The following is a 13,406-nucleotide window of genomic DNA, read 5'->3' on the forward strand; positions in this document are numbered from 1 at the left end:
TTTCATTAATTAAGGATGTTAAATTTGATTTTACAGGTTCCAAACTTTTTGAAGAATTGTGCCACATTTGTTGGGTGCTATATAGTGGTGTTTTTAAAGCTATGGAAACTGACAATTATAGCATTGCCATTTATACTGTTGTTAGTAATTCCTGGTGTAATATGCCAAAAGATTCTGATGAGATTGTTAAGAAAGATGAAACAAGAGATTAGCAAGGCAGAAACAAGAGCAAAACAGGCTATATCTTTAGTGAGGACAATGAAAGGCAAGAAAATCCTTAGTCCTCTGCATTTGTTTGCTAAGGCTACTATATTACATCATTGGATTAATTAGATTCTTCATTTCTTTGCTACTTCCTCTATCACAAATTAAATGTCTGTGCATTTTGATTTGCACAATGTGTTACTATGGAAAGTGAGTTCCAAGCGCCTTATTTTAGATTTTCTTTTCCCTTGAAGGGGAACGTCGGATTAATAATAACTCAAATGTAAGAAAAAAGGTAGGAAAGATCTTTTGTTTTTTATATTCATTTAGGGATAGCCAGCAAATGAAGATAGTCACTTAAATTGGAATAGAGGGTATTAGTTTTGCTCCCACTATTATATTGGTTTTTTGTTATTGTTATTGATTGTTGTTTTTGTTGTTCATTATTAGAGCACTTGGAGCTGGTTTTTCCAATACGCAGTACTTCGCAGATGCATGTTCTACTGGAGAATGTATCATGGAAGTGATAGTACGAGTCCCTAAAATAGACTTAGATAACAAGGAAGGTGAGATTTTGGATAATATTAAGAGTACAAGTTGAATTTAGACAAGTCAAATTTTCGTATCCGTCTAGGCCAAAAAGCATTATCTTTGAAGATTTTTGTCTGCAAATCCCAGTAGGAAAAAGCGTGGCTTTAGTGGGTGGTAGTGGATCAGGAAAATTGACAATGATAGCATTATTACAAACATTTTATGACCCACTTGGTGAAGAGATACTTCTTGATGGAATTGTTAATGATAAACTGCAACTCAAGTGGCTAAGGTCACCAATAGGTTTGGTGAGTCAGGAGCCAGCACTACTTGCAACAACAACTAGGGAGAATGTACTTTTATGCAAGAAAATGCCATGATGGGCGAGGTTGTTAAAGTTGCCAAAGCTTCTGATGCTCATAATTTCATCTGCCAGTTCCATCAAGGTATTCTACTTAGGTTAATTTTGATTAACTACACTTAATTGATGTTGTTTCACGTTCAAGAATATGTGAGTTGATATAAATTACATCTTTTAACTGTTAAAATTCAAAGCCTCAATAAGTAGTGAAGAAACTGTAGTGATGGAAGAGCAAAAAATTTCAGCACCATCATTTCCAAGATTGTTGGTATTGAACTTAGCAGAATGGACACAAGCGGGGTTCAACCTGTATATGTATTTGCTTTAAGGCCAATGATATCTGTGTTCTTTTTAAAATATTACAATGAGATTAAGGAGATGATAAAAGATTATAATATTATGAAAATAACTACATTGTAATCAATTTTTCATAAGATTCGTTCATATTTTTTTATAAAATCAAACTGTTTAATTATTTAACTTTTTGAAGTTTACTTAAGTCTATAAATAAATTTTTATAACTTGCATACTTTGTTAGTAAATTGTTTAGATTCAAGACCTATAGGTAGTGTCATATATATAATTTCATAAAGATTTTCATTTAGGAATGCAGTTTTAACAATCATGGTATACAATTATAGCAAGCAAGACCATTATAAAATTTAACATGACTATCAATCATAAGGTTTCATCAATGTTAACACCTTGTTTTTATTTTTGTAGCTTTTGGAAATTAGTCTAGTTTTATATGTTTATACATTATTATCCATGCCAGTTTTTCTCTTAAAGACTCACTTATATCCAATGAGTTTTATCCCTTCAGGTAAATCAACCAAAGTTTATAGTTGGTTAGTGTACATGAAATCCATTTCACATGTCATGGTTTTAAGTCATTTTTCACAATCAATATTAGATATTACTTCCATATAGTTGGTAGGTTCATCATATATGAATAACTCGTCATTATCAGCTTCCATAAGGAGTTGATATCTCAATGGTGTATGATATATCCTCCTAGATTTATGAAGTTCTTATGTTTATTAAGTTTAAAGTTGAACTTCAAATGTTATAACTTTAGGCTCTTGCTCTATTTGGATGTCTATTTGTGGTTCTTGAACTTTATTAATTTTTATTTTTCTCTTATTACTCCTTTCAAGAACAAACTCTTTCTTTAAAAGGTAACATATTTTAAGACAAACATGTTTTGCTCAATGAGATGATAAAAATAATACACAACATATTATTTTAGATATCTTATAGATGATTGTGCATCAAAAGTGTCATTAAGTCTCTTATTTTACATATGTATTTATTGTTTTTATTTGGTTGTTTTTATAATAATTGATGTGTTTTTTAGTAATGAAGTTTGTTTTAATGTTTCAATAGGTTTTTGGAGCTTAAATGAATTAATTCACAAAATTCAACGTCGGAATTCAGAACAAAGAATTGAAGAGACATTTAGTTGAAGATTGAAGCAAATCTTGGTTCAAATAAGTGCTCCAAATTTGTCCCAAAAATCAATTCTATTCCAATTCTAGAAAAGAATATCATATGATTTATTTCAAGCCCAAACTTGCCTTATGTTGTGTGCAAACTTCAACCATTAAACACTCAAGGTTTCAATGTCAATCTTAGCCCAAATAATAAGTACATTTGTATACTTATTTGATGCTCAAATTCAGCCCAAAAATCAGCCCCAAATCAGCCCTAAATCAACCCCAAATCAACCCAAACACAATCCATGATCTTACATGTCCACACAACAAATAACAATTGATTTATTTTGGGCAATCCATTGATCCAAGAAGGCAAGCACATGGATGGAAAGCTGGAGGGGATATTTTAACATTATTTTGGGTCAAAAAGAAGAAGGAGACACCTCATAAATGAGGAAGAAAAACGTGCACCAAAGTAGTTGTAAAGCTGTCTTGATTTGATTTTTCAGAACACCTTTCGGTGTTTTGCCCATAACTTTTGACTCAGGTGTCCAAATGAGCTGTTCTTTAATGATCTGGAAAGGTGACAGAATTGCCTATAAATATGTCTCTAATAGACTTCTCCAAAAAAAGCTTCTAAGAGGGTCGAATTGCTGTCCAAAGTTAGAGTCAGATTTGTGTCCGAATTTTTTCTGAAATTGTATTGTGTTCTTCTTTATAGATTTCGGTTCTTTAGTTTGTAAAACTTATTTTTTCAGTTGGATTCAAGTTCTTTCATGTTTATTGAAGTGTTCTTATATATAATCATGGTTGGCTAAACTCTTTCTTGGATCCAAATCAAGGATAATGGTGATTGAGGTGAGTTCTTTAGGATATGAATGAATCTTAATGTTTATCTTCTTATTTTCTTCATGAATGATTTATTATTGTAAAGAAATTTTAGAAATCATTTAGGTAATGTTATAATCTTGAATTTTTATGCACAAACTTTAGTTTTGGTATAGAGATTGCTTGATTCAATGTCTTACTTAATATGAAAGTACTTGTTCATTCTTAAGCAATAATCAATCTTCATCTTTCTAATCTTCATTGTAATATCTTCTGATCTAATATCACCATCGTTGATATTAGGTTGAGTTATCTTATATATGTTGAAGAAATCACCAATACATCACCATTAAAATTGATTTGGACCAAGACTTACTTTTTCTTGTCATTTAAAATCTATTTACATTTTTTTTTTATCTTTGAAAACAAATCCATCAATTATTTTCAACCAAGTTATTGTTAATTTAATTTCTCTTGAGTTTTTTTTTTGTTACTTAGCTTAATTTCTAGATCTAGCTCTCTGTGGATATGACCTCGATCTTACCGAGTTAATTGCTACATCGCACACTCGTGCACTTGCGAGTTAAAACAAGCCGATCATAAAAAGCGGTCAAGCAATAGACTTATAATTATTTGACTTAACTCCTAACTTTTTAGATACTATATTCTTCATATATATGTTATATCGTCAAATCTTTAAGTATGATAGGTTTGATCTCTTACCATTTCATATCACATATGGAGTCTTATCAATATATTTTGATGGAACCAATTTAAAAGGTAAGAAACAATTTGTAGGGCATAGACCCATAAAGAAGGTAAGAGGTTTGCATAACTCATCATAGACTATAATATATGCAATAACATATGATTTCTCCTTTCAAAAACTCCATTAAGTTGTGGAGTTCCAAGAGGTTTCCTTTGTTTTTCAGATAATCTTGGAATACTTGACTTAATTATTCATCACCTTGATCTAATCGAAGTATTTTGATAGTCTTTTGAATTGTTTTTCAACTTTATTTCTGAATTCTTTAAACCTTTTAAATGATTAAAACTTGTGTTTCATTAAATATACACAAGACTATCTAAAATGATCATCAGTAAATATAATATAATAAGTATATCCACCTATGACCCAAATTATTATTGGTCTATATACATCATTAGACCTAATAATTATTTGGACCTTTCACTCTTTCTAGTAAAGGGTGTTTTGGTCAACTTACGTAACAAATAATCTTCACAAGTTTCATACGATTCATATTCAAAATGATCAAAATATCCTTATGTAATTTAACTATTCTTGTATCATTAATATGACCTAGTCTATAATATAATAAATGTGAAGGATATTGATTATTTAATCTATTAAACAAGGGGATCTCAAAATCAAGTATATACAAACTATTTATATAATCTTCATATCCATAAAAATCACTATTATTACAAAAAAAGATTAACATTTTCCTTTAATAATAAATTTTAATCCATTCAAGCTAAGTAAGAAATTGATATAATGTTTCTAAAAAATACTGAAACAAAATAACAATTATTAAGTTTTAGTATCATCCTACTTGACAAAATAAAATAATGAGTTCCTACAGCTAATGCAAAATTTTTTGCTCTATTTCCAACTTTTAAGTCCACTTCATCTTTATTTAATCTCTTACTTTTCTTTATCTCATGAATATTATTGCAAATGTAAAAACTAAATTTGGTATCCAATACCTAAAAACTACTATGTGAAGTAGAAAGATAGTTTTCAATCATAAATATACCTAAAGTAGAAACCTTAATAAGTTTCTTTCCTTTTATAGTTCATGATATTCATTGCAATTCCTCATTCAATATCCATCCTTACTATAATGATGAAAAATACCCTTATCTTTCTTGATGTCTCTAGTAGGCTTATTTGCTTTATAGACATAATCCTTATAAGAGTCCTTTCAACAATTTTAAGCAATTCTGGCAAAGTACTATCCCATTTATTCATGTGATAGTTCAAAATGAATTGTGAGAAGATTTAAGGTAATGACTGTAAGACTAAGTTAACACTTAACTCATGGTCCATGACAAAACTCTATTAGCCTTATTTCTCAATATAGCTAATCATTTTAAAAATATAGGTATTTATTAAGGAACCATCTATCATCTTACAGCGAAACAATTTCTTAAAGGTCTCATATCTCTTAGTCTTACTGGCTGCATCAAATAACTTTTTAAAATGTATAATCATATAATGGGCATCTATATTCTCATGTTTCTTTTGAAGTTCAAGTGTCATGCTGGCTAACATCACACATGCAACTTACTTATCATCATTAATACAACATTGATTTGTATTCCTAACTTCTTCATTAGCATCCTCATTGTCATATGTGACACACGCGACATGCGATATGTTAAGAAGTCGCCACCTAGTTTTTTAGTTCGGGATTGCTAGGAGACCCGAATGGGTTGGTCTCATATGAAATTCTAAGATAAAAGACTAGTTGTGGCTAGGGAAAATATTATAACCACTAGTGCACTTTACTTGACATAAACTACATTGTGTGGACTAGATGTGGTTTAAAGGTATTGATGAGTTCCTGATAAGTGGTCTCGTCTATGGCTTAACATAAAGATTGATGCTCATGAATAAATTTGGTATTTAAAATTTATTATGGGCTTGTATATCTAAGTAAATTATTATAAGAGGAATCCATATAGGTTCCCTGGTAGGGTTTACCTATCTTGAGAGGTGAAAGTATTTTCCTCAACTCATATATTATAGTGAAAAATACTCAATTAAAATTGGTGAATATCTAAAATAATTTTAAAAATTTTCTAGTTTAATTCTGATACTTAAATGCCAGCCTACTTATAGGTCTAAAATTTATATAAGAATATTGATTATTAATTCTTAGGTTTATTGAAATATTGGCCAAATTCTTAAGGAATGTTAAAAACTTATTGTAAATTCCAAAAATACAAAAAGCAAAACAAAACAAAACAAAACATTTCTAAAACAATGCTAAAAAATCTTCATATTTCCTTTTTCAAATGCAATTTTTGTAAGGATTAAGATGTATAAAACAAGCAAAAAAAATTCATTATTTATTAATTTTTTTCACCTGACTGTGTTGACCTGAGTGAGTTGTTCCGAAACTTTTGGTTCGACCATAAACCAAACCAATGTCTACTGGATAGACCTGAAAAATAAACTAAAACCTAAACTAGAATGCAAAACAAATCAAACTAAAAGAAACCAAAAACTCAAAACTCTTTATCAAAACAAATCAAATCCTAAAAAAACAAAGAACATAAAGAACATGAACCCAACAATATGGATTTCAAATCAAACCATTTATGGACAAACCAAGGGCATAAACATGTTGGAAATCATGTAAGGATTAATAATATAGCATTAATGCACTTCAATTATCTCTTAAAAATCATGATTTTGTCAAGATAGGTTAAAAACAAAACCCTAGGATTAAAACCTACTTTATTAATACAAATAAACCCTAAATTATTGATTAATCAAGTTTCCTGAAGGGTTCCATGCAAATAATTGAACCAAAATTGATCTAAACTATAGGGTTAAGGCAATTTTTTTTTCTAAGAACATAAAAAACACTACCTAACAAACCTAGAAATGAAGATCAAGTTGCTAAACCCAAAAAATGACCTGTTATGCCTCTGAAACATGTTTTCTTAGTTCCAACAAACCACATAACCATAACTAAGCATATTTCAATTAAAAGAACTAACAACAACATCAAATAATCATAATCATGTAAGAGATACCAAATCCAAAAACTATTAACTTAAAATAGACTATATATTCATGCAATATGGATTCAAAAGTGGTTTATTAAACTCATTTAGTCTTGAAAATGACCTTTTTAGATCTTGGGCTCTATATGAAAGTTGTAGGCCTATGTCTTACCTTTCCATCCATATAAAATAGACCTAAATCTGAGATCTACAGCTCCACATATGACCCAATTACCGAATAGTGTTCTGGTTTGGATTCAGATATGACCCATTTACTGAACAGTGTTCCGGTTTGGATTGCACCGACATCTCTTTTTGAAGTTTCGCCATCTCTTTGTCCTTTCAATTTATGTTCTTAAATTCATCAATCAATCCTTTTATTTATGTGATATACCTGTATATATTTACCACAAATTAAAGGTATCTTAGGTTATTAGATATATTATTATAAAACATGTTTTAGTTAAGGAGTTATTGATACTTCAAGTGCAAAATGATGATATAAAACCTTGATAAAAATACACTTTTAAGTATCAATCACAAATCCCTCCAGTGATAATGTACACAACATGAAAAAGAACAACATAAAAAATGCACTTTTAAGTATTAATCTGAAGGGTTGAAATGTGATCACATAAAAAAAATTAGTGGTTTTGTGAAATGGGTATCACGACCATCGATGAATGAGTTACCCACTTTTAAGGCTTCATCGCAGACCACCTGATTTTGGTGGAGGAGAAATATACGTTTCGTCTGGATCCATTCTTGCTTGATTTAAAGGTCTATAACTCCACATTCATTCATTTCAAAGTGCTAACTCGATCAATATAGAATTGGAAAATACAATGATAGCTAATTGGGGATAAGATGTTGTTCAGTTCTTTGAAAAAAATGAAATGTAAAATTTTAATGAGCATAACTAATATTTATAGAGAGGTGTTTCTCAATTAATGGTGGTGATTATAGCCCTAGAGGTGGTCAGAAGCGCCACATTCATTTGCCCGAAAATATCAAAGAAGAAGCTAAACAGTGGCTGAACGACACGTCATTTAGGCAAAACCCTAAAAATTAGAGTTTTTCATTCAGGATTTGACAAATTTCACTTCAATCCTTGTTCTTCCAATTCCTTTTAATTGTACCCATAATTTCCTTCCAAACTCTTAATTTGATACAATTTCATCCCTATCAAACTTCATCATTAACCTTAAAGTTCAACGCCATTTTCATCTTGGTTATTGGTTTTTGATTTATATACATGGACCCTTAATTGACCATCTAACTTTTAATTTTCTTCAAATTGGCCCATAATTTGGTTAATTTCAGCCCTTTTTTCAGCTTGGTTTTTTGTTTTAGATATCTTTAATCAAGTCTCTAATTGCCTATCAAACTTTAATATTTATGCAATTAAGCCCTTGATTTAAAAAAATTAACTCTTTAAAATTACAATTCGACCCCCAAACTTTAATTTATTCCAATTAATCTAAATTAACTTCAAAAATTAATTTTCTTGTAATTAAATCTTTAATAAAATTAATTAAACCTTTCAAAATTCTTATTGGGTCCTTACCTATCCAAACTTGTATTTTCTTATCCCAATTAAAACTATTTTCACCAATATGGCCTTTTATCAATTAGAATTGGGTTGTAAATTTTGCAAATTTTATATGTTTTGGTCAGCTAACTTTTTCACTTTTCACTTTGGTCCTTCACCATAAACTTGGGCAATTTTCTAACCTTTTTTCATGTGTATCTTTTTATATTTTGGTTTTTATATTTTTTTCTCTTTATTTTCTTGATTGTTTTTAAGGTCAAGAGTGGTAACAATAAATGCCCTTTACAATTCTTCTATAGCAAAATATCATTAAGATTTTGCATAGTGAGCTTGTAAATAAAAAATATTTATTGCACTTACTTTGTGATCCACCCATTTTGGAATTCCAAAAACTTTTTTTTTGTAAAGAAAATGGTTTCATTATCATAGATGACTTACCCTTTTAAAATTTAAAAATTGATTTATTTTCACAAGTAACCTGTCTTTTTAAAATTAAAAAATGGATTTATTTTTACCGGCCACATATCCCTTTTCAAATTCCAAAAGGAATTTTAGCAAGTCTCCTTTATACTTTCTTGAAATTGGTCTATTTTCATGGGTGACATGTTCCTTTTAAAATTTAGAAATTAGTATATTTTCATGGGTGACCTGTCTATTTTAAAATTTTAAAATTAGTATATTTTCATGGGTGATCTTCTCTTTTTCAAATTCCAAAAAAATAATTTCAATAAGCCTTCAGACTTCCTCGAAATTGATCTATTTTCATGAGTGACTTGTCTATTTTAAAATTAAAAAATTAGCCTATTTCTATAAGTAACTTATCCTTTTCAAATTTCAAATATTAGGATCTACATCAGATTCTCCCAAAACATTTTTTTTAAAAAAATACCCTTCAAGGCTAAACTTTTAAAACAAGCACCTTGTATTTTGACCTTAGTTATCCACACCTTATAAATGAGATGTATTTGCCATTTTTTTCAATTTCGATCACACATATAGATTTCATTGCCTTTCCTCTTGATTGGTGAATCATATGTGTACACTATTTCAAATTTGAGATTAAACTATATAAAATACATGCCTTTCAAAATATAGCCTCCGCTTTCTTCATAATCCTTTTTTTTTTTTAATTTCTAAGGGTTGTAATTTCTGAGTTGTTCTCTCTTGCTGGTGCACCCTTCCAGTTTATTCGAGCAGGTTTGTGCAAGTTACTATAAAATCCTGATTGTTAGGATGCCTCTATAGCCCTTCTTTTTTTTTTAAGTGTTTATGTTGTGGCAAATGCTATCACATTTCCCTAATTGAATATGAATTAAAACTCTTATGACAACATTGTTTTTCGTGTGCTTTGTTCAAATAATCATGGAACATGCTTTGGTTTAGTTTAGGGTGTTTTCCCTGACAAATGTTTCTCAAGATTTATTGTCTTTTTAAAAACATGAGATTTTTTTAATGACATGTCAAATAACAAAGTTCATCCAATTCTCATCATTTGCATTAGTCTTTTAAAAAAAATATTTCATCATGGTGATTAGTTTAGGAGATTACTTATTTTGCATTAGGTTCAAAACAGATTAAATACTTGTTTGAAGTATTGTGTTTGGATTTTCTCAACATGGATAAAGATAAATACTTTTTCATTTCATTATCATTCTTATAAATGGTTGTTTCCATCTTAAGAGTGTAGTTTATTAGCCTTTCCTGCTTGCTTAACTAAAATGGACTTTTCAAGGCACGTAATGAAGGCTGAGTTTTATGGCTATAAAAAGAAAAGGAGTTCACATGCTTAAATAGTGTTTGAAGGTTTTTATAGGTCTAGGATCACTTTAACTCCTTTATGTCTTTTCATCCTCTTTTTCTATTATTCCATTATATGATATGTTATTAAAGACCTTTTCTTTGGGAAGTTGAGATAAGGGATATCTCTAGGTTTTTCTTTTCACTATAAGCCTTTGATTAAACATGTAACCAAGTCTTCTTTCTTAAAATCTCTTTATCTACTCATATCAAGATATCAATGCTTTTGACTATTCCATTTGCGAGTTCCTAAATGGTTTTCCTTTTCTTTATTTGTCAAAGTTATCAAAGAAGATTTTCCTTGTTTTTTAGATACCTATATGTCTTTTCAAGATTAGTAATTTAACAAAGTATCCCACCTTAATCAAGATCTCATAAATTCCATTCATAGGTATTCTACCTTTTTTTCAACCACTTTCTCATCATTAGTGGACATTCTTACATACCTTCATTTTTAATGATTTGCATGAAATTGTTTTGCGAGGTCATAAGTCATGAAAACTTCATCATGTTTATTTTATGTAGCTTTTACACAACTAACTTTAATGGTCAGGTCATCCATTTAGGCTTTGGGTTATTTAGCCATCTCTTAAGGAGTTGTTAGGTGAATCTTTACTCTTAAAAAAACATTGATTTTTCTTAAAATTGTTAGCTAAAGTCAAATCTTGAAATCCTTTCTTTACGAGATCTCATAAAAAAAAAAGGCTTTCTTTTTGTTGAGCCTTATAAGATCATTTGAAAAATACAAAAAATGTAACAAGAATGAATAACCAAACTTATTTGATTTTAAAAAGATGAGTACACTATGCATAAATTAAGAGTTTACAAGCCTAGACAAGTTGTCTCCATCCATTCTTGTAAATAACAGAGCTCTCTCATATAATGTTTTCTGCACTTGGGTATTTATAGTTAGGTGCCCATTTACTATGATCTTCGCCAGGCAGAAGTAAGATTTTTCTCAACATTAGATCTCCTTCCCAAAATACCCTAGCTCTTAAACCTTCACTCTTAGAGTTCTTTTATCAATCTTTTCTTCATTTTTCCTTCTTTTTGTTTTGATTTTCAAAGGGGTATTTATAGGATTTTGATAGGGTTTTTGATGGATTCAAATATAGATTAATCAAAGGTTAACCCTTTTATCAAAATAAGAAGGTTTTGGAGTATGTTTTGTAGTTGTGAGCTTTATGCTTATGTTGTTTCTACAATGGTGGTTTGGTAACAAACTTAGTTTTAAAAGCATTTGATGGTTTTCCAAACTTGAAGACCAATGAGTTTGTTTGTGGCCTTTTTATCTTGAAAAGGCTTGAAGTGTGAACACACAAAAAAGATTAGAGTTTTTACAAAATGGGTATTACGACAATAAATGAGTTACTCACTTTAAAAACTTCATTGAAAAAACTCCAACGTAAACATTATTGGAGACCATTTGATCTTGGTAAAGGAGATGCATATCTTTCATTTAGATCAATCATTGCTCAATTTGAAGGTTTATAGCTGATTAGTACTTAAAAATGCATTTTTATCATGGTTTTATATCATCATTTTGCACTTGAAGTATCAATAACTCCTTAACCAAAGCATGTTTTATAATAATATAACTAATAATATAAGATACCTTTAATTTATGGTAAATGTCTATTTTTAATGCAGGCCTATCACATAAATGAAAGGATTGATTGATGACTTGAAGAACTTAAATTGCAAGGATAAAGAGATGGCCAAACTTAGAAAAGAGATGTCGGTGCAATCCAAACCGGAACACTGTTCGGTAAATGGGTCATATCTGGAGCTATATATCTCAGATTTAGGTCCAATTTATATGGATGGAAAGGTAAGACATAGGCCTACAACTTTCATATGGAGCCCAAGATCTAAAAAGGCCATTATCAAGTCCAAATTGTAGCAACAACAAAGAAGCCCGAATCTGTCTTCCAGCCCGAGCACTGTTCGGTATTTTGGCCATATCTGGAGTTCTAGAAGTCCAAATGAGCTGAAGTTTTTACACAAGAAAGCTGAGACAATTGCCTACAACTTTCATGTTTGCAACTGGCTCCAGTTTTGACGTTATCAATGACGTTTTGGGCAGACAAGAGAAGATAAAGATTGTCACCAAGTCAAAAGTTGGCCACCCACTTATCAATTAGTCATCAAATCAATAGTTCCCATTTTTGGCCTATAAAAGGAGGCATTTGCCATGCATTTAGGCATCTTGGTGTTCAGATCAAGATCATGCTCTTCCTTTCTCTCTTTGTATTTTTTATGCTTTGTTTTCATTAATATTAAGTTTATGCCTTTCATTTCCTTTCCTTTACTTAGTTAACTTTTATGTTCTTATTTTGTTTATCTATTTTGCTTTCTTTCATTATGTCTAGCTAAGTTAATTATGTCAAGGTGAAAAGGTTACACTAATGGTGTAAGAATAAGTATAATGTAAACTTAATATGGACTTTAATGTTTGATACTAACATGTTTTATATTTGTTATCTTGTTCACTCTTTAATACTTTGCTTGTTAAATAACTAATCTTGATTTATGTTGTATAACACTTGGTACAACAAATGCTTGGCACTTTCATAGCCCATAATGTATGGTATAACCGACACCTGAGCTATGAAAGGAACTTGATTTATTGTTAACATAAGTTATAATCATGAATGCTTGACGAGATTTACAAGTATTAGCATTAATTGAATAAGATGACTAATGTAATCATGTTAACAATATATAATCTGATTGGAACCTCCTTTGTGTGTGGTTTCCAATTCAATAATAAGAGTTTATACTATACTTGTTTGATATACCATTAGTGGAACCTCTAACCTTGACATTTGTTATTATCATTGTTTAATCGTTACATTAATATTCCATCTCAAAGTTCTCATCTTCTTCTTCTTCTTCTCCTTCTTTTTCTTTATTATTATTATTATTATTATTATTA

This window comes from Populus euphratica, unplaced genomic scaffold, assembly GCF_000495115.2.
Source record: "Populus euphratica unplaced genomic scaffold, PopEup_1.0 scaffold216.1, whole genome shotgun sequence".
Taxonomy (NCBI): Eukaryota; Viridiplantae; Streptophyta; class Magnoliopsida; order Malpighiales; family Salicaceae; genus Populus; species Populus euphratica.